This window comes from Delphinus delphis, chromosome 10 (assembly GCF_949987515.2).
Source record: "Delphinus delphis chromosome 10, mDelDel1.2, whole genome shotgun sequence".
Taxonomy (NCBI): domain Eukaryota; kingdom Metazoa; phylum Chordata; class Mammalia; order Artiodactyla; family Delphinidae; genus Delphinus; species Delphinus delphis.
The window spans coordinates 38,776,476-38,795,051 of NC_082692.2; the positions used below are offsets into that span (position 1 = coordinate 38,776,476).

Consider the following 18,576-nt stretch of genomic DNA (forward strand, 5'->3'; position numbering starts at 1 on the left):
TGTTAGGGTCATGTGTTCACCTCTGAACTGTTGGGGTGGCCAAGGGGATAAGAAGCTCTGACTGGCAAAGACTGGGGATTGGGCCCACCCCAGGAGGTGAGGAGCAGTGATTCCCCAGTGGAAAGTCCCAGAATGGTGTTTGCAGCAGAGGGTGGAATGGGCTCTGGGCTGACAAAACAAGGAGTCTCGACAAGGCCAGACCATAAACGGCCTGGTATAATGGGTTAGGGGCTTGGACTTCAGGCAGTAGCTGATCGGTTGTTGCAACAGAGGGTTCTTTTCAAGAACAACTTTTACTTCCTTCTTATTGTATAGTACATGGTTATTGTAAAAGAATTTAGTAAATAAATATAAATCAATGAAGAAAATAAAAATTTCCTATAATGTTTTTTCTTTTGAATTTTCTTAGCTAATTTCCCTTAAATTTTATTTAACATCTAAATTACTTTCTAAATTTTGTTTATTTGAAATGGTGCTTGTTCAATTGTTCTTTCACAAATTGTGTTTCTGTTAACTTTTTAAATGAATTATGAAGGAAATAGGAGTTAATAACATTTAAAGCCTTTGTTTTTATTTGATGTAATTATTCTATTAATTTGTTTCTATTTTATGGGAAACCGTAGGCATAATAGGCATAATGAGAACACAGACCTGGAAGTCAGAGTGGTTCTTACAGGAGAAACAGGAAAAATGGAGCAAAGACTAGGTCTGTCTTGTTCACGGTTATGGCAGTATCATCAGGCACAATGCCTGGCATATAGTAAGTGTTCCATAAATAGTTGCTGAATGAATGGATGGGTTTCTCATTAAGCACTTTGAGTAGCTCATATTTCCTGCACTGTGGATAATCAAGATCAATTATATTCATCCAAAGTTAAGAGTCTTTGCTGTGCTCTGCTCTTTTTTAAAAATGAAAGTTGAATAAATCGATTGTTTTAAAAGATACATATGTGTGTATGTACATGCACACACACACAGTACAAAAAGTAAAAATCCCTTGTTTCTTCCCCTGAATCCCATTCTCCAGAATTTGCTACTATTAATGGTTGGTATATTTTTTCTAGATATTTTCTTGCATTTACAAATGTATATGCATTTTTTCATACAAATAGAATAGTAATTTACACTGTCGTATAACTTGCTTTTTCCCCTCTTCATGCCATTCTTAAACATCTTTCCCTATCAATTCATATATAACTGCTTCTTTATTTTTTTATTTTTAAAATTTTTATTTATTATTTTTGGCTGCATTGGGTCTTTGTTGCTGCGTGCGTGCTTTCTCTAGTTGCGGTGAGTGGGGGTTACTCTTTGTTGCGGTGCGTGGGCTTCTCATTGCAGTGGCTTCTCTTGTTACGGAGCATGAGCTCTAGGTGCGCAGGCTTCAGTAGTTGTGGCTCACAGGCTCCAGAGCGCAGGCCCAGTAGTTGTGGCACATGGGCTTAGTTGCTCCGCGGCACGTGGGATCTTCCCGGACCAGGGCTGAAACCCGTGTCCCCTGCATTGGTAGGTGTATTCTTAACCACTGTGCCACCAGGGAAGTCCTGCTTCTTTATTTTTAATTGCTGCATAATATTCCATTGTGGAGATATATAATAATAGTCAATTAAGGAAATTTCAGTTGTTTCCCCCCCCTTTTTTTTTTAACCATTACAACAGTGTTTAATATTCCTTCCACATATAATTTGTTTTCTTCTGTGAGAATATCTATAGGTAATTTCCCGGAAGTGCTATTGCTGGGCTAAAGGATATTTGCACTTACACTTTTTATAGATGTTGGAAAATTCACCCTTAAAGATAGTATACTACTTTGCACTCTCATTTAAGGATATGAGGTGTTATTTTTTGATAACTACATACTTCCATTTTGTGGATTAGAAGGGTTCAGCTTTTGAAGATGAATCCTCACGGTAATTTGAGTTGTCAGAAGATGATGGATTAAGTCATATATTCCCACTGCCTGACATAAGTAGTTGAAGTCAAGTGAAAGATGGTGGACTGTACTCTACAGACCTGTAGTGTGCATTGCACTGATCCAGATGTGGAAGATCAAGTTGTTGGTTTTCTAGGGTTTTGTCTCCTTAGTATGTTTAAGCTAAACGTTCATGAGTGACAGTCTGGAGGGGTGGAAGGACCTGAGTGCTGATTTGAGAAGTTTAGTTTTATTATGCTGGGGAACTCTTTTAAGTCCTTGAACTGGGGTGTGTACCGTGTGAGAGAGGTTTACTGGCAGTATGTACAGAATGAATAGAAGGGAGTAGGCTGGAGGTAGGCAGGTCAGCTGGAGGGCTGTGGTGACTCAGGAAGGAAAGGAAGAAACCCAGAATGTGGTGATAGCTATGGAATTGGAAAGTAAGATAGTAGGAAACACAATGAACAGTTGGCAGGTCCTGTTGATTAAATGGAGAAAAATTAAAGTTGTAGGAGAACAGCCAGACAATACAGATGATAAAGTAAATGGAGAAGGAGCCAATTTTGAAAAAGTGGATTTTCTTTAAAAAATAGGGATATAAAAGGGTCCTGAAGTATTGAGTATCTATACCCAGGCAATTTGGGAGAGATTAAAAACAGGAGAAGGGAAGAGGGAGAAATTATAACTAGATCTGGAGGTTATCTTAATAGAGGCCATATTTGAAATTAAGAGTGGATGAGTTCTGGTATGAAGTGGTTGACAGGGGAAAAGCTGTTGATTGAAAACTGCATTTTGAAAAGAGATACTTGCAATAATAGGAGATGGGATGAAAGAATAATCAAAGAAAGAAGAAGTAGGTAATCTGAGGAGTAGGAAAAGAATCAGGAGCAATGTTACTGAGATCTCACCTTCATTCTTTTTCTCTACATATGATACTGTATTTACTGGATGTTTTCGAGGTAGCCACCATGTTCTTTGTGTAATACCTCAGAAAATTTTGGTGTGAATATTTTAAAGATGGAGTTAGTTTTATTCCTGAAGTTGACTATTATACTTGAAAAAAGCTCTTGGAAAAGTAGTTTTGGTGTCATGTGCTATGTTCCTTCTGGTTTCATAAAATCTTTTCATCTTGTTTTAATATCTGTGGGCCTAAAGCAAGAAAAAGTACAGCTTATAGTTGAATAGATAAAAGTCCAGATACCTCGTGCATTTTAACTGCTCATTTTAAAAATGTTTCCTGGCGGGCTTCCCTGGTGACGCAGTGGTTGAGAGTCTGCCTGCCGATGTAGGGGACACGGGTTCGTGCCCTGGTCCGGGAAGGTCCCACATGCTCTGGAGTGGCTGGGCCCGTGAGCCATGGCCGCTGAGCCTGCGCGTCCAGAGCCTGTGCTCCGCAGTGGGAGAGGCCACAACAGTGAGAGGCCCGCGTACCACAAAAAAAAAAAAAAAAAAAAAAAAGTTTCCTGGCGATTGAAACTTGACTTAATAACAAATGATAAGAATGCATATCTTTTTAGAAGAACATAGCGTGAATTTAGAGTACACTATCTTGGTGCTTGTCTGGATGGAGCCTAGTCACTGGAAATAATCTAGAATCAAAGCCAGGAACCTGCAACTTCACTTGAGTCAGTGTGTGAAATGGTTCGAGTGCAGTCTCAGGAGTCATTCTGTCTTGTTCCACTGTGCAGTAGCAATATTATGCACCTGAATTTCACCATCTGGAAATGCTAATAACAGTTCCTATATCAGGGTAATTGAGAGGGTCCATCCTGGAACTTATATTCTAGTAAAGAGAGATGGGAAACTTACAGATAAATACATGTGCCAGGTGGTAAGTGGAGGGAAAAAAATGGTAGGATTGATTGCCATTGTTTCTTGCTCTTTTATATTGGGTAATAGGGAGGGCCTTTCTGATAAGAAAGTGTTTGAACAGAGACCTGACGGAAGTGAGGGAGCAAACTGTGCAGCTGTTTGGGGCAAGAGTTCCAGGCAGAGGGGACAGCAAGTGCAGAAGCCCTGAGTAGGGGTATATTGAAGGGTGCAGCAAGAAGGCCAGTGTCACAAAAGCAGAGTGAGTGAGAGGAGTAGCAATAGGAAATAATTTCAGAGATAGCCACTGACCGGCATGTAGGGTTTTAAGCATAAGAAGGACTGGATTTTATTCTGTGTGAGATGGGAAGCTCTTGGAGGATTGCCAGAGAAAAATTTTTTTGAAGTCAGTTTGATTGTCACTTCTTTTCTTTAAAATGCTTCAGTTCTCTACTTCCTTTGGAATAAAGTTCAAATGCCTTATTCTGGCACACAGGGTCCTTCACAGTCAGGCCTCTGCCTATTTATTTAGCATCATCGGCCTCCTTCCCACATGTACACTTCACTTCAGCTAAATTGGATTACGTGCAGTTCCCTGCATGGGTCACGATGATTTGTGTCTTTGTGTTTTTCTGCATGCTGTTTGCCCTGGGAGAAACTGTCCTCCTCAGCTCCCATGGTCATTGGCTCTGTTTTAGAGGGTCCTCTTTGTGTTCCCAGAGCACCCTGTACCTTGTTCTGTCACCATTCCCTCCCCTAGCCACTTTGTACTCAAGCTGCATAGTCTTGGAATGTGCTGTGTTCTTTTACCAGCCTTCATTTTACTCTTGCCACACCCTTCAAGAACGAGCTCAAACACTGCCGTCTTTTCTCTACTTTATAAACCTTTATAAACTGCTGTCTTTTCCCTACCCTCATAAATATGTCATAGCTCGGTTATACTTAATCATAGTTACTTTGAATAAAAATGTTTCTTTCCCTTACCTCACACAAAATCCTTGGCCTTACTCATTTTCAGTTTCCATTGTAGCCCCCAGTATAGGGTCTTGTACAGATTTCACATTCAGTAGATGCTCCAGGTATGCAGGATTCATATGATAATTAGAAAACTTGGGTTTCAAGCTGCTAAGGACCAAAAGCAGCAAAAATGAACAGTTAAAGTGAGATGCCTGTTAAATTAACAAAACAAATTTATTATAACATAATGTTGATGATGGCATGATTACTCTGGTTCTCTCATATATTCACTACTAGTGCCAAAAACTAGTGCACCCCTTTTGAAATGTAGTTTGGCAGAATGTATTCAGGCATATAAATGTCCATGGTTTTTGAGGTGGTGATATCACTTCTGGAAGTCATCTTCAGAAAATAGCACAAACTAGAATAACAATTATTAGCTACCTCTACCACTAATGTTGATAGTTTACTATGTGACAGGCACCATGCAGAGCCCTTTACATGCGTTACTTAATTTAATTCTCAGAATTCCAAGAGGTGTGAATACTGTTAACCTCATGTCATATATGGGGAAATTGAGGCACAAAGAAATTAACTGACTTGCCCGAGATCATACAACTGCTATGTTGTCAAGTCAAGATTCCTACTAACAGAATTCATACCCTTAATTATATGATATGGTAAAAGCCTAGGCACAAAACTGTTCACAGCAGTGTTATGTAGAATAGATAAGTTGGAAGCAATGTATATCATTAATTATGGTCCATCCATTCAATAGAATAATAGATATGGATACTAGAATATATTTATTGAAATAAATCTATCTATCCATAAATAAATATGGATAATAGAATAGATTTATTGAAATAAAATTCACATAGCATAATATCACCCCTTTTAAAGTGTACAAGTCAGTGGTTTCCAGTATATTCACAGAGTTATACAACTATTACCATTATTGTACTTCAGAACACTTTATCACCCCCAAAGAAATCTCATACCCATTATCAGTCACTCCCTATTTCCCCGTTACCCTAGAAGATTACCAGTCTATTTTCTGTCTCTATAGATTTGCCTATTCTGGACATTTCATATAAATGGAATTGTACAAAATATGGCATTTTGTGTCTGGCTTTCATTTAGCTTTCATTCAATATTTCTTGGTTCATCCATGTTGTAGCATGTTATCAGTACTTCATTGCTTTTTATTGCTGAATAATATTCCACTGTATGGATATACCACATTTTGTTTATCCATCATTAACTAATGAACATTTGGGTTGTTTCTACTCCTTAGCTATTATGAATAATGCTGTTACAAACATTCATGTACAAGTTTTTGTGTGGACATGTTTCCATTTTTCTTGGAATTGTTGATCAAATGATAACTTTAACTTTTAGAGGAACTGCCAGACTGTTTTCCAAAGCAGCTGCATCATTTTACCTTTCCACTAGCAATGCATGAGGGTTTCACCTTCTCCACATCTTTGTCAATACTTGTTATTATCTCTTTGCTAATAGGCATCCTAGTGGATATGGAGTAGTACTGCATTGTGGTTTTGATTTGTATTTCCCTGATGACTAATGATGTTGAGCATCTTTTCATGTGCTTATTGGCCATTTGTAAATCTTATTTGGAGAAATGTCTGTTTGAATCCTTTGCCCCTTTTTTAACTGAGTTATTTTCTGTTATTGAGTTAAAAGAGTTCTTAGTATATTCTAGATACAGTCTCATTATCAGATACATGATTTGCAAAATTTTTCTCCCATCCTATTGTGTTGTATTTTCACTTTCTTGATGGTGTCCTTTGTAGCACAAAAGTTTTTAATTTTCATGAAGTCTAATTTATCAAATTTTTTTTTTATTGCTTTCAGTTTCACATAAGAAGACATTGCCTAATCCAAGGTCAGTGAAGATTTACCCCTGTGTTTTCTTCTAAGAGTTTGATAGTTTTCGCTCTTACACTGAGGTCTTTGGTCCATTTTGAGTTCCTTTTTGTATATTGTGTGAGGTAGGGTGTCCAACTTTGTAATCCTTTGCATATGGAGATCCAGCACCATTTGTTGAAAAGTCTGTTCTTTCTCCCATTGAATTGTCTTGGCACCTTTTTCAAATATCAATTGTCCATAAGTGTAAGAGTTTATTTATCAGCTCTCAATTCTATTCCATTGATCTATGTGTCTGTCCTCATCCTAGTACCACACTGCCTTGATTACTGTCACTTTGTAGTAAGTTTTAGAACCATGACGTGAGTCCTCCCAACTTTGTTCTTTTCAAGGTTGTTTTGGCTATTTTATTCTGTTTGCTGTGAACCTATAACTGCTCTTAAAAATAAAGTCTGTTTTTAAAAAAGGCCTCCTGAATTGTAATGTTGGGATTATGGTGAATTCTTTTCTCCTTTCTTTATTTCTCAAACTTTCTGTAATATATAACTATATTATATTTATAATTTTAAAAGTTTAAGTTTTGGCCAATAGAATACTTTTTTTTTTAACTCAAGAGACAACTCTTAGCTCTGTAGCTAAAAACCAGAGTTACCTAACTTTCCAGGAAGAATGTATGAAAGTGAAGAGCTGGGGCATAACGTTATGGTTAGAATGAGCCAGTCTCAGATTTAACACTCAGCTCCACGAATGCTCCTTTCTGTCGCCAGTTTCCTTCAGTTTCTTTTTCGCCTTCTCACTCTCCATTAAAAGCCCTCCCTCACACGCTAACTAAGACTCCTCAGAACATTTAGGTGAAATTTTTGGAATCTGGCTAGTCTGTATAATTGCCATTGAGAAATGGAAAGAATTGTGATTGAGTAGCATGGGGGCAAGGAGCCAGATAATGCAGTCTGAGCCACAGAAGTCACTTTGATGGAAGGCGAATTGGGCGGGGGGGAGTCATCCAAGTAGAGCTCTTTATGGCCTTCTCTGCCCTTGTTGTGTTCTGTCAATTTCTTTGCATCTGTATATGTTGTTTTCTTATGAAATCATATGCTGAGGGCAGAGATCTGCAGGTAGTGCTAGGCTAGTTAAAAGTTTAAATAGACACACAGAGAAACAAGCCCTGTAACTTGGTGACAGCCTGCTCTTCCTATGTTGTTTGTAAGTACCGCTACAGAGTTTGCATGTTCTAAAGTTTGGGGGCTTTCTTTCCAGTTGAAGCAGTATTAAAATCTCAGTTTATTATTATTTTTTTGCATATAATAGGTGTCCATTTGAGGTTTGTTCCAAAACAAAAGCAAGTTTTATAGACCTGCTAAAGACTGTTAATACCAGTGTCAACCACAAGCCAACTTTTTTGTAGCATTGTGACTTTGAAGTATTAAGATGATTAACAATGTATTTTTTTAGTTGAATTAATCAAAGGAAGGGGAAAACAGTTTTTAACTCAGATTTTTTAAAATTGTGGTATATTTATTGATGGCATTTAGAAATGTAAAATCATAATGTTTTTATTCTTATAAGGCTTAAACTTATCATTTTCTTACATAGATTAAAGAAAAAATGAGATACCACAATTATCCAAATTTCCAGAAATATGCACAAAATCATAGTTTTGATTGCTGTCTTAAGATCAAGTACCTGCCATTTTAGGAGAGAGATGTTTACTGTCAGTTACAGGCTTTGACTTTTGTATTGTTGTGGAAAAACTATATCCTTCAAATTTCAGACTGTCAAAATTAGTTCTAAATAATGTTTATTTTATAAGATATTTTCTTGCCGCTTGAAATTCCATTCATAGTACTTGTGTCTTTTTACTGTGTCTCCCTTTTTCTGGCTTAAAAATATACTTGTGGGCTTGTGCTTCTGGCCAAGGTGGAATAACAGAGATTGGATTTACTCTCTTGGCTGTAATCACATAACTAACAAACAAACAAACAAAAACCCCAGAAATACTATATGAAGTTTCAAATACTGACCAACTGGCAGCACAGGACAATGATTCCCAAGAAAGCAGAAACAAACAGATGAACCCTACAATTATCCTAGCTTACTGCCTGGAGAGAGTTTCTAGGCTGCAGCATAAGGAGGGGAATCCCAGATGGAGCCCATCAGTCTCCCTAGTTGAGGAGACAGAGCTGGAGGCCAAGGAGACTGTAGTTTGGAGAAGAGAGAGCTGCACAAGGAGGAAACTCCAAAGGTCTGCAGAGAGTCTCCCTTAAGTCTTCATATGAGTAACGATTAGTACTTATGTTGTATGGAAGCTACCTGAAGCCAGGAACCACCCAAAAGGAGTAGAGGGGATAATCCCTGATTCTTTTTCAGGGTTAAAAATAGTTTGTGTTCCCACCAGCCATAGGAAAAAACCTCATAAGTCACAGAACATTGGATAGAGTACTCTGAGGGTATCGCCCCAGCAGTGGTGCAAATGTAGACCTAAACTATAGACTGCTGTGATCCTTTCTAACAAAGCTTAAAAATAGGCCTCAAAAGGATCAAACTGTTTCCAAGTAATTTAACTGCATCCCAGAACAAAGCTCAATGTGTATAGTTATGCAAAAATATCTAGCACTGTATTGTCAAATAACAAGTGTTGGTGAGGATGTGGAGAAAAGGGAACCCTTGTGCACTGTTGGTGGGAATATAGATTGGTACAGCCACTATGGAAAACAGTATGGAGATTCTTCAGAAAATTAAAAATAGAACTACTATATGATCCAACAATTCCACTCCTGTGTATTTTTCCAAAGAAAACAAAATACTAATTAGAAAAGTTACGTGTACCCATATGTTCATTGCAGCATTATTTACAATAGCCAAGATATGGAAGCAACCTAGTTACCCATCAGTAGATGAAAGGTTAAAGAAGATGTGATCTTTATACCATTTGGACAACATGGATGTAGAGGGTATTCTATGGGAAATAAATCAGAGAGAGATAAATACTACATGATTTCACTTACATGTGGAATCTGAAAACAAAACAAATGAACAAACATAACAAAACAGAGACAGTGTTATAGATACAGAGAACAAATGGGGAGTTGCCAGAGAGGAGGGGAATAGGGGGAAGAAAGAAATAGGTGAGAGAAATTAAGAGGTACAGACTTCTGGTTGCAGAAAAAAATGAGTCAAGGGTATGAAATGTACAGTGTGGGGAATATAGTCAATAACTGTAATATCTTTGTATGGTGACCTATTGTAACTAGACTTATTGTGGTGATCATTAGACTTATTGTGACGATCATTTTGAAACATATAGAAATACCGAATCACTGTGTTGTGTAACAGGAACTAACATAGTGTTTTAGGTCAATTGTACTTCAAAAACAAACTCATAGAAAAAGAGACCAGCTTTGTGGTTACCAGAGGCAGGGGCAGGAGGAGGGGAATTGGATGCAGGCAGTCAAAAGGTATAAACTCCCAGTTATAGGATAAATGAGTACTAGGGATGTAATGTACAATATGATGAATATATTTAACACTACTGTATTTCATATAGGAAACTTGTTAAGAGAGTAAATCCTGAGAGTTCTCATCACAAGGAATTTTCTATTTCTTTAATTTTGTATCTATATGAGATGATGGGTGTTCACTAAACTTATTGTGATAATTATTTCATGATATATGTAAGTCAAACCATTATGCTGTATACCTTCAACTTATACAGTGCTATATGTCAATTATATCTCAGTAAAACTGGAGGAAAAAAATATCTAGCTCTCACCAAGGTAAAATTTACATTTGGCCTCCAGTCAAAAGCATCAGACTTGTAATGAAGCAATCCATGAGGAGGAAAATTAAAAAATAGAAACCGACCCAGAAATGACACAAGTGATAGAATGAGTGGACAAAAACATTAAAACAGTTTTGGCTATATGCCATATATTCAAGAAAGTAGAGGGAAGATTGAGAATGTTAAATGCAGATATAAAATACATTTGAGACGTAAATTGAACATCTAGAGATGAAAACTACAATGTGCAAGATGAAAAATAAACTACATGGGCTTTACAACAAATTAGTGCAAGAGAAAAGATTAGTAAACTTGAAGCCATAGCAATACAAACTATCCAGAATAACACTCAGAAAGGAAATAAGACTAGGAAAAAATGAATAGAGCATCAGTGAGCTGTGAGACAACTTTAGGTAGCCTAATATATGCATAATTGTAGTCTCAAGGAGAGGAGGGGGTGCAGAAAATTTTTTTGAAGAAATAATGGTCAAAAATTTCCAAATTTGATAAAAACTATAAATCTAGAAATCTTAAAAAAAAAAGGAAAAATGGAACAAAGAACAGATGACAAATAGAAAACAAATAGCAAAACATTAGGTTTACACCAAACTATATCAATACTTATATTAGCTATAAACCATCTAAACAATCCAGTTAAACGGCAGAGCTTAATAGATTTGATAAAAAAGCAAGACTCAACTGCATGTTGCCTACAAGAAACCTCTGATACGTAGTAAGATACAAATAGATTAAAAATAAAAGGTTGGGGGCTTCCCTGGTGGCGCAGTAGTTGAGAGCCCGCCTGCTGATGCAGGGGACATGGGTTCATGCCCCGTTCTGGGAAGATCCCACGTGCCGTGGAGCGGCTGGGCCTGTGAGCCATGGCTGCTGAGCCTGTGTGTCCGGAGCCTGTGCTCCACAACGGGAGAGGCCACAACAGTGAGAGGTCCGTGTACCGCAAAAAAATAAATTAAAAAAAAGATAAGCAAATAGACCCATAGAATGGAAAATATCAATTAATTTTTGAGTATGGTGCCAAGTCAATTAAATGGAAAAAATTTTAGTCTTTTCAACAAATGGTGAGGAACAATTTGAGATTCATATACAAAAAACTAAATCCATACCGTATATCATATATAAAAGTTAATTCAAAATTGATCATAGACCTAAATGTAAAGCCCAAATCAATAAAATTTTTAGAAGAAAATATGTTTACCTTTGGGTTTGGTAAAGATTTTTAAGGTACAACACCAAAAGCATGATTTATAAAGGAAAAAAGATAAATTGGACTGTATCAATTAAGAACATCTCTTTGAAAGCCACCTTTAAGAGAATAAAAGGACAAGTCACAGACTGGGAGAAAATATTCGCAAATCACATTATCTGATTAAAAGCTTGTATTCACATTATATAAGGAGCTCTCAAAACTTAATAATAAGAAAACTCAGTCAAAAATAGACAAAAGATTGGAACAGCTCACCAAAGATACATGGGTGGCAAATCAGCCCATGAAAAGATGATGAACACCGCTAGTCATTAGGAAAATGCCGATTAAAATCACAGATACCACTACATACATGTTAGAATGTCTTCAGTTAAAAAGGCTTATAGTACCAAGTGTTAGTGAGGATGTGGAACAACTGAAACTCTTACACACTTCTGGTGGGAACACAATATGGTACATCCACTTTGGAAAACAGTTTGCTACTTTCTTAAAGACCTAAAATGTACACCTACTCTGTGATTTAGCCATTCCACTCCTAGGCATTTATCTAAGAGAAATGAATGCATATGACTACATGAAGATTTGTACCCAAATATTCATAGCAGCTTTATTTGTAATAGACAAAAACGGAAAACAATCCAAATGTGCGTTAACAGGCAAATCACCCAAATGTGCATCAACAGGCAAACATTTAGCACTGTCTCTACAATGGAATACTACTCAGCAATAAAAAGGAATGGACTATTGATACATGCAACAATGTATTTTATTCTCTATTACAGTAGGAGAAAGAAGTCAGGGAAAAAAGACATTATTCCATTTATATGAAATTCTATAAAATACAGACTCTTCAGAAAGCAAATCAGAGATTGCTCTGACGTGAGCCAGAGAGGAATGAATTTTAAAGAGACACAAGGAAACTTTTGTGGGTGACAAATATATTCATTATCTTGATTGTAGTGATGGCTTTATGGATAATATATACATATGTCAAAACATACAAACTTAAAACTTGTATACTTTAAATATAGGAAGTTTATTGTCACCAAATCTGTTTAAAAAATGTACTTGTGTGTTCTTCAACATTTATAGCAAGCTGTTTAAATTTCAGAAGCACATAAGGGACTCAGAATAATTTTAAAAATAATTTGTCAGTGATTAAGTTTGATGAGGTGGGAAAACCTGCATTGTATATATCAAGTTTACTTATAATTCTAACTTATTACAAAATCGAGAAACTGAATAAATGTTCCAATTTGGGCTTTCTGAAATTCTGAAGAATTTTTTAGAATAATAATGATCAAATGTTAGATTTAATTGTATTGTCATATTAGAACACTGTAATCCAACTGGATGATAAATAAAGGGAGAGAGGGGAAAGAATGTTGAAAGAGCCCTAAGTATAAAATGGAGGAAGTCAACAGAATTCTAGGCTTGGGAGAAATTCTTATGATATTGTTTGGATGACTAGGTATCTATGGTAGATAGTATTGAATAATGGCCCCCTCAAAGACGCCCACATCCTAATCCCTGAAATTTGTTAACATGTTACCTTACAGAGTAGAAGGGACTTTGCAGATATGATCAAGGTTAAAGACTTTGAGGTGGGGAAATTATCCTGGATTATCCAGATGAGCCCAACATAATCACATGGATTCTTAAGAAATTTAAGAAAGCAGGGAAACTTTCCCAGCTGTGGCCAGAGGGAGATGTGACTAATAGGAGAATGATGAGAGAGATACAATATTGCTGGCTTTGAAAATGGAGGAAGGGGGGCCATGAGCCTAGGAACGTGGATAGCCTCTAGAGTCTGGAAAAAAGGAAATTCTCTCCTAGAGCCTCCAGAAGGAATGCAGCCCTGCTAACACCTTGATTTTAGCCCAGTGAGACCCATTTCTGACTTTTGCCCTCCAGAGCTGTAACATAATAAGTGCATATTGTTTAAGCCATTATGTTGGTGACAGTTGTTGTGGCAGCTGTAGAAAATATCTAAGGGAATAAACCTCAGAATAATGTTTTGCCACAGGGTTGCAATAGAAAGTGAACTCTGTGATACCAGAATAACTTTTTCCATTCCTTGGGAATTGTTTTCCCTTCCACATATCAAACTTCATTGTCCTATAAGGTAAAATATGTACTTATTCATTAAAAAGTAATTCTAAATATTAGAGTTGGAATAAACCTTAACCCCCCTGAAATTTACAGATGGAGAAACTGAGTGAGGGCCAAAGATTCCAGAGCTAGTTACCAGTGGATTTGAGTTTAAATTTAGGCATGGTTCAATCCTCTCTCATATATACCCTTTAATTAGAAATTTGTTCTGGAAATATGGAATATATGAGTCATTCCAAAAAGGGTGTTTACTTAGGCAGGTAGACAAATCTTTATCTAGTTGACAGGATTAATTTATGAGATTAATTTGTCACTTTGGAAGGTCCTAACCCTAACCCTGACCCTGAGGAGAAGGAATAAGTCATTAACAAACTTCACTGTTCAATAACTAGATCTGCAGAGGAGGTACCAACTCAGAATGGAGGGGTTTGGGAGATGGCAGGGTCACATCAAAAATAAATTTTCCTTATTTCTTCCTGCCTAGGATGTGTTAGAGCCTTATAGATTCAGTTTCCCCCCAGACTTCTCCCCAAACAGGAGTCTCTCCTATTATGGAACATCCCCTTATTCTCAAAACCCAGTGCCCAGGCAGAGGCTCTGGTCGTCAAACTTGAGAGCAGCACTCTTTCCCTTCTCTCTCCTCAGTCCCTGTCCTCCTTCCATACTTTTGTGGAGGGATTTAAGGTGGCCAAGGGTTTTTTCCTTCTGTATTTAAGGATTTGATCACAGACACAAAATGCAGTTTATTCTTGTGCAGTTTTACTCTTGGACATATAATGGACCTTGGGAAACAGAGTGAAGCCATGTTTTAAACCTGCTTAATTTATGTTATAGTGCTTTAATGAAACTATAAGAGGAATGCAGTACTATACAAAAATTTTATCTTAGGTTTCTTCCTTCTGCAGTCCAGCTCTCTGAGCCATCTCTTCCTCCAGTTGCTATTTAGTGTATACTCAGAGATTGACAGCTAGGTGTGGTGCTCTGTTTTTGACTGCCCATGTTTAAGTCAAACTGATATAATTAATAAGATAAACCTGTTATGTGTATGTATGCATAGACATACACTTACAGTGCACTTCAGGGATGTATTAATTATGCTAGGGTTTTCTTGATTACCACCCCTGATTAGAACAGAATATTATTTTTACTTTCATAGTTGAGCACTTAGGTACGGTGTAATTCTCCAGATTAGATTTTTCAGAGTAGATTAGAGAAGAAATACAGTCAACTGGTAATGATATTTCAGTGCTAATTCCTTGTAGTGTCTGCTATTTTACTGTCTTTATATCAGTTGCTTTTGAAAATCACAATTCATTTGCGTTTATCAACTGCCTCTTATATGCCATCCATTTACACTAGGTGTTGGGGGTTCAAAAATGAATAGCGGGGCTTCCCTGGTGGCGCAGTGGTTGAGAGTCTGCCTGCCGATGCAGGGGACGCGGGTTCGTGCTGCGGTCCAGGAAGATCCCACGTGCCGCGGAGCAGCTAGGCCCGTGAGCCATGGCCACTGAGCCTGCGCGTCCGGAGCCTGTGCTCCGCAACGGGAGAGGCCACAACAGTGAGAGGCCCATGTACCGCAAAAAAAAAAAAAAAAAAAATGAATAGGACATGGGCTTCCCTGGTGGTGCAGTGGTTGAGAATCTGCCTGCCGATGCAGGGGACATGGGTTCGAGCCCTGGTCTGGGAGGATCCCACATGCCGCGGAGCAACTGGGCCCGTGAGCCACAACTACTGAGCCTGCACATCTGGAGCCTGTGCTCCGCAACGAGAGGCCACGACAGTGAGAGGCCCGCGCACCGCGATGAAGAGTGGCCCATGCTTGCCACAACTAGAGAAAGCCCTTGCACAGAAATGAAGACCCAACACGGCAAAAATAAATAAATTAATTAGTAAACTCCTACCCGCAACATCTTCTTTAAAAAAAAAAAAGAATAGGACACATTCTCTGCCTATACCATGTTTACAGACCTTTGCCATATGTTACCTTGCTGGCCTGTTCTTAGAAATCACCAGCAGACTTGGAATCAAACTGTTTGACCCTAATGAATCAACTCAAGTTAATAATCTACCACTGTAGCACAGGTAGAAATTTAATTTTTCTATTAAAACATGAATGGAGGCTCACTCCTACTGTGTTTACCCTTCCCAGAATGTAAGTTCCAGGGAGATGGAAATTATTTCATCTGTACTGCCACAAGACCTAGTAATCAGAAGTGGGGCTGGGACGTTAAAAGTTTGAGAACCACGGTTGTACTTTCTTAGCAGTAACTGGAAGTGTACTTTTTTTGTTGTTTGTTTCTTTGTTGTTTTTTTTTTTGTTTTTTTGCGGTACGCGGGCCTCTCACTGTTGTGGCCTCTCCTCCGCAGGAGCACAGGCTCCGGACACGCAGTCTCCGGACACGCAGGCTCAGCGGCCATGGCCCACGGGCCCAGCTGCTCCGTGGCATGTGGGACCTTCCCAGACCGGGGCACGAACCCGTGTCCCCTGCATCGGCAGGCGGACTCTCAACCACTGCGCCACCAGGGAAGCCCTGGAAGTGTACTTTTATCTTAATTCCATGTAGAATCTGGTCACGCCCCAACGTGTACTGTCCCCCAGAGTTCTCTCCTGAGCGCAGGCCTTGTCTCTGACTGCCTTCTGGATGTCTCACAAGCATGAACTCTGCTCAACCAGATTTTGCTTCCTCTGCATAGGAGGCACTCCAAAATGTTTGAGTTAAATTGAACAGAAAGAATAAGTCCTGATGAGTGCAGCTGTGAAGTGTTTTCGTCTTTTTGTCCTAAGTTTTTTAAAAAAATCATGGAAGTAATATATACTTAGTGTTAAACTATTTAAATGATAAAAAATTTTATAAGTGAAAATCCCTTCTGAAACTCCTAAATCTCATTCTCCAGAGGTAACATTGTTTTAACTGTGGTTAAATATATTTTTCTTGTATATATAAGTAAATATACACCATTTTCTTCCTAAAAATAGGATCATACTACAAATTGTTCTGCAGCTTGCCATTCGCTTAATAGTCCATGTTGGATGTTGTTCCAACTTTCATGTCATTATTAGAAGCTTGCTTATCTGGAATAGATAAGATCTTGCCTGTTCCGTATTAATATTTCCAAAGTTTAGTTGTCTTAACTCTAAGGAAGAACAGTGATGAAAAAGACATTTTGGCATGTAATACGTAATATTTGCATAATTGTAAGCCAGTGCTCTAAAAAATGATTCTACACACCAAAATCTATAAATAACTGGGAAACGTGGTTGGTTCCTGCAAGCAATTATGATATACCACATTGTCTGTACCACATGTATTATCCCTTTGGAACATCCTCAAGTGATGTTGGTTTTGTTTACAGCCGGGAGAACCAAATCATCACTGGGCACTATGCATTGTAACAATACATTTCATTTATTACAATGGTATTCTTTTTTAGTGGATGGGCATCTACAAAATCCTTTCTCAGTTTAGTTGTTTTGATGTTTTTGGTGTTTAGACTCTTAGCTCAGTGATTCTCTTTAGATATACCTCATCCTTTTCAAAGACAGCATAATATTTTTATAGTATGAATTTGATAATTTTTATTTAAACATTCCTCTTGAGGAAGAGCTTTAGAATACTTTTATTTAGCCATATTAATTTAGCTGTAACTTAAGTGGCGGGGGGGCGGTGGCGGTGGGATGAATTGGGAGATTGGGATTGACATGTATACACTAATATGTATAAAACGGATAACTAATAAGAACCTGCTGTATAAAAAAGTAAAATAAAATTCAAAAAAATAAGCAATCTATAAATGTTTAATTGATGAACAAATCTATGCCTTTGTTCTTCCTACTCTTGAATCATTACTTTTTTTGTTTCCCTGTGACTCTTTCCCTGTGTATTTAAACTTGTCAAGTTCTTTCTTGTTCTTAAACCTTTGCTCTCCACTCCCCTTTCCACCAAAGCATTTTACTGTTTCCCTTTGTAAGCCTAGTAAAAGTCTCAAAATTCTCACATTTTGCATCTTATACATTCCCCTTATACTTTACATTCACAGTATGCTACCTTTCTCTCCTTTCCATTTCTTAACTTCTCAACCTTTACCACTGCCCAGTGCCTTTGGGAGATGCTAGGGGATACGTAAAATCAGCATTTTATTTTCCTTAAAAACTTTTTAGCCAAACACTTATTCATAGGAGATGTCCCATTTTATTGTAAGTAGAATCTTCAGAAATATTTGAAAGGTAATTGCATCCATAAAGTAAAGACATGCTAAGAAAAAATGAGCAATCAGATAATAAGAGAGTATATAGAAATAAATATTTTTAAAAATCCTTTGAACAAATTAAATGACACAGTGGGCATAGCTGACAACCAAATGGTGATCTAGAAATTCCATCAAAGGAGATCTCTTAGAATATAGAGCAAAAAGGCAAAGATGGAATTGAGGTGGTTTCTGGACCCTGTGTGTATATTAGAATCATCTGAGATGCTTTTTAAAAACACTGATGTCCTGACCACAGACCAGTTAAATCCAGACTCTCTGGGAGTGGGTCCAGGCATCAGTGGCTTTTTAAAGCTTCTCAGGTAATTCTTTTTTTTTTTCCCCTTGGTTCTTTGCTGTACTTTATTGTTTTGTTTTTTAAACATCTTTATTAGAGTATAATTGCTTTACAATGTTGTGTTAGTTTCTGCTGTATAACAAAGTGAATCAGCTATATGCATACGTATATCCCTATATCCCCTCCCTCTTGCGTCTCCCTCAGGTAATTCTAATATTTATCCCAGAAACATGTTTAGGAGACCTGAAGGATAGAACCAAGATGCCCAAAGTCTGTCTAATAAGACTTCTAGAAGCAGAGGACAGACAGTGAAGGAAAAGAAATATTAGTAGGAACTTTCCTGAGATCCTCAAAGA

General features: G+C 37.6%; 1 protein-coding gene across 10 annotated transcripts in view; it reads left to right on the top strand.

Annotated features, from left to right (window-relative positions):
* FKBP5 (FKBP prolyl isomerase 5) overlaps positions 1 to 18,576 on the top strand; it is a 98,822-nt gene that overhangs the window by 16,002 nt on the left and 64,244 nt on the right. Inside the window, exon 4 of one of the 10 annotated variants that reach the window (XM_060021944.1) lies at positions 6,551 to 6,581. The exons of the other annotated variants lie outside the window; for them this stretch is intronic. The gene's annotated coding sequence lies outside the window, so the exon portion shown is untranslated. The remainder of the gene's footprint in view (positions 1 to 6,550; positions 6,582 to 18,576) is intronic. 10 annotated transcript variants of the gene reach the window in all.